Genomic DNA, 4,533 nt, shown 5'->3' with positions numbered 1-4,533 from the left:
GGTCGCTCGCTTCTAGCTCTCCAATTTTCGCAAGTTGTTACCCTATGTCCCCGACCATATGATATCTTTCCATGGAAACAAGGATTGCGCTTCCCGCGCTTCTCAAACCGTATGATATATTTCCAAGGGGAAACTTTTAACATTACATGATCCCTGACTTGGAACTCCATCGGCCGCCTCTTCTTGGGTTGCTCTCAAGCACTCTCGAATGTCATTAACCTTGTCGGCCATCTCTTGCACGATCTTAGGCCCAACAAATTGTTTCTCACTCATTTTAAGTGAACAAACGGGAGTCTTACACTTTCGATCATATAAAGACTCACTCGGAGCCGTCGATACTAGAATGGTAGCTATTATTGTAGGAAAACTCTACTAACAGTTTGTAAGAATCCTAACCATTGGTCCCAAACGGATCTACAACAGTTTTAAAGGTAACAATTTGTAGAATGGGGGGATGAATACAAACGTAAAACTTTTACTTTGTAAATTTGTTTGTTGCTAAAAGAGGATCAATATGGAATTTACATATTGTTGCGAAAGAAGAAAGGTTAGGACCTAATCTAAACAATCTAAGAAAGAAAAAGTTTGCACAGAAGGAGATAAGAACAAGAGAAGAGAGTTAGAAGGAGAAGAAGGTGCTTGTTGAGAAGAGTAGTCTTCTCAGCTATTTATGCATATTGCATTCAATGCAAGTCAGAGGGTACAAGCCACATGGAAAATTTCTAGTGAAGAGCTTGTTCTTTGTGTTCAAATATGTAGTCTTTGGGCTGCATATGAACAATTGGTTTTCACAAAGTTGGTAAGCATGATTGGAAACAATAAAGTTACTCCGTATGTACACTTTTTATGTGAGGTATGGGGTTGTCCTTTTTGTGCAAGTGGATAACACAAAAGCTAACCTTCTAGAGCAAGATTCATTTGGTCGCTGACATTGATTCATATCTAAGATTCTTTAGTGTTTGCTAAGTCTTGGCCATATTTCATACTTTAATTTGGACATTCTTGTTATCTCTGTCTTTAGCTACTTTTTTGAGATCGCTGAAAGTTCCTTTGGGGTGAGTTTTATCCTTGAGGAATACTTGTTATTTGATAAGTTTAAAATACATGTTCAAAAATCAGTGAACAGACTTAGACATGATCGATGAAACTAAACTGAAGTAGAACAATCATATTTAACTAAGTATGAAGGGTCATCATCATATCACTTAGAGAGTTTGGATCAACGATCTTGTTGGTCCCAGTTGGGTCTACAAAAGTTAAGACGTGAATAGTTTGTAGAAGGGGGGGGGGATGAATACAAACACAGAAAACTTTCACTTTTAAAAATATATATTAATATAGAAGGATCAATACAGATTTTTACAGATTGTTTACGGAAATAGAAAAGGTAAAGATAACCTATATAAAACAATATGGGATTACACACAAATACACTTAGCAAATATAAGAAATTTGCCGAATAAGATAATGACAGAAAGATGTTCTTCTTGTGTAAGAACTTGAGAATTAGAGAGAAATTCTAACTTGCTTGAAGATAAGCGTATGTGTTCTTTTGTGTTGTGTATATGTAGTGCATGAGGAGAGCACTCAACTGTTTATACCCATTGCATTAAATGCAATTCAGAAGGGTTAGAACACGCTTCAGGATTTTAGAGGAAAGCTTGTCCTTTGCAACAGTGAATAGTACTATTGTCTATTCATGAGTAGACATCCTTCATGGAGTTGGTGGGCACTAGAGTCGACTAGTCGGCTCCGTGCAGTACTATACTCTCAAAAGGGTATGGGTTTGTCTTTTGTGTGTGGAAGGAAAAGACAAAAACAGTCATGCATGACAAGCTTCATTTGATCACTGAATGCTGGAATAACGTTGGAGGTCTCTTCAACATTCACTGAGGCTTGTGCAGTGTTCACACGTATGTTGACCAGGTTGTAATTACTGAATAGTGCTTCATATCACGAACGTGCTAATCAATAATCTTCAGTTTCAGTCTTCGATATTCACTGAAGGTTCTTGGGTGTGAGTTTTTTCTTCTTGAAGTATCGTTGTCGCTGTAGGAATACAATGCATGTTTCAGCGATCATTGAACAGAATTGATGATGATCGCTGAAACTGAAAAGACAAAAACATAATACTTCGAAAGGTAAAAGGGATTATCATCAAATAAATGAGAGAGAGGATCAACAATCTCCCCCTATTTGATGATGACAAAGAAACATAAAGGAAATTGCCTTAAGGTTTAATAATAAAGAAAAGTTACATATAAGGTACGTGTACCTTTTAACTATTTTGGGATCTTTTTCAGTGATACAATTTTTACTATATAAGTTTTCTTAAGTTACAAGTTTAAGAAAAAGTATAAGAAGGGTAACTGAAACTGAAAGCATGCTTACTGACTGAAAATTGTCAGTGACTTTAAGGGCATACTGGAACTGATAGACATGTGTCCCTATTACTCTTTTCAGGGATCTTTTTCAGTGATACTGATAAAATACTTATATTAATCAAAGGAGAATTACAAGTGTTACAGTCAATACATTATAGACTTATTACATATAAGTTATACCCTGAAAGAAAATATATAGAAAAATAAGACTTACAATGAAAGATAAAATTTACAAGATAGAAAATTTTAAATAATGTAAGTCGCTAAAGTCGATGTAACCAGGTACTTCTTCTCCGAGCATCTTTCAACGTAGAAATTCTTTTTTAATCCTACGGTCTATTATTTCACTATAAAGATCATTGTCCAACCAATATCTTAGATAATCATGATGTTCTATAGGACAAAGACCGAACTCAGACACTCTCTAAAAGCTGTGTTCACCTTCATAGTTAAGGAATATAAACCCAAACTCATGATTTATATGCACAGTGTTGGGTATGTAAGGACCCTTAGCTGGCAAAGAGAGGTTCAACAAAGAGATGTCTGGCTTCTTCGAATCCTTCAGGACTTCCTCCAGAGAGAACTTTGTTTCATGTTCGTTCCTCAGAGTTGGTCCATCGTTAGGATCTGAAGTTTTTCTTCTTCCACCTTTCTTCAATATCTTCTTTGTAGGTACAATGACGAATTTGGACATCTTCTTGATCAGCTCGCTGCTTTAATTATTGACTTGTGCCTTGAATTTCAGTGCTGAATGACTTGGAGGATTTCCAGCCATTCACTGTAGTCGTATTGTCCAAGGTAGGAAGGATACTCAGTAACAGCTTCAAGGTTGTCTCTAGTGATGAGCATGGAGATGAGAAGTCCACCATCTTTCATTCATCCATTTATTTTGACGCTTGAGATTTGATGAGGACTTATTCTCTTATTTAAACGATCTTCGCTCCATTTCTTGTCTCGGTCATTCAGCTTCATTGCCTTTTCACATTCAGCTTCTGCAATTTAAAGCAACTTAGCTTCGACCTTGACAACATTCACCATCACTTTAGACGATTTCATTGGAAGAACTTGAGTAACAAGAGACGTGGCCAATTTGAGGTTGTCCTCAGTCTATTGTTATTGAATTCTGATTTCTTTCTCAGCCTTCAGTGCTTCGAGTCTTTCAGCTTCAGTAAAGAAATCAAACTCACCACAACTAGAGGTACAAAGAGGAAATTTTACTCTAGTTTGGTCGAGTGACTTCTTAAGCTGAGTCATATATTGGTCTCTAGGAACGCTAGAAGTTGGATTTTCAGGTACCCATTCCTCTAGACTACCACATGTAGTAGAAGGGATAGAAGAAGAGAGTTGACATAAGGAAGTAACGATTGCAAACCTGGAGGATTTAGTATCTTGAGGTACGACATGTTTGAAGAGAAGTTTGAGATTTCCTTCTTCAGCAACACCTTTGTCTTCGGAGGAGGTGTTTTGGTTTTTTATGGAAGTCTCTTTCTCTTTTTCTTTCTTTTTCTCCCCTTGGGATGAAGAATCCCTGGGAGAGAGAGAGTCCTTTTAGACGAGAGAAGAGGTTATCAAGACTTTCTCAACCAAGTCTTTCTCCCCCTCTTTGTCATCTGCATGACGAGAGAAGAGGTTATCAAGACTGAGGGATATGATGTTCATTTGCTGTTCAAGCATGGTCAGCGATCTAGCTTGAAGAAGACTGACTTCGAGAGTCTGATCTAACGATAGGCGATTCATTGCTGTGAAGGAGGGCATAGGAACTGGTACTGGACGTTGAATAATTTCCAGTATCTGTTGCAACAACTCACCATGGTTGGCAAGATGAGCATTTGTTTCATCGACTTTGTTGTTGAGAGCAAAGATAGCCTCAACATTGGTGCATACATCGGCTTGCGCCGCCAGAAAGTCGTTCCTTCACGTCATTGACGTTAGCTTTGACAACTAAGAGGTCAGAGGAAACGTCATCCCTGAGAGGCATTCCTTTTTGGAATTTATCCATTTGAATTAAGACATTCTCTATGGCCGGGAGAAGCAGCTTCACGTCATCAACCATGTTATAATCTTCTTCCATGGCTGGCGTTCCTTCATCGCAAGGACCTGAAAGAGAAGATGGTTGAGCATAAGATAGCTCGGGGTTAGAAGAAATGAA

This window comes from Cynara cardunculus (genome assembly GCF_001531365.2).
Source record: "Cynara cardunculus var. scolymus isolate 2C chromosome LG 3, CcrdV1, whole genome shotgun sequence".
In the NCBI taxonomy this organism is placed as follows: domain Eukaryota; kingdom Viridiplantae; phylum Streptophyta; class Magnoliopsida; order Asterales; family Asteraceae; genus Cynara; species Cynara cardunculus.
This window is presented reverse-complemented; position numbering follows the sequence as displayed.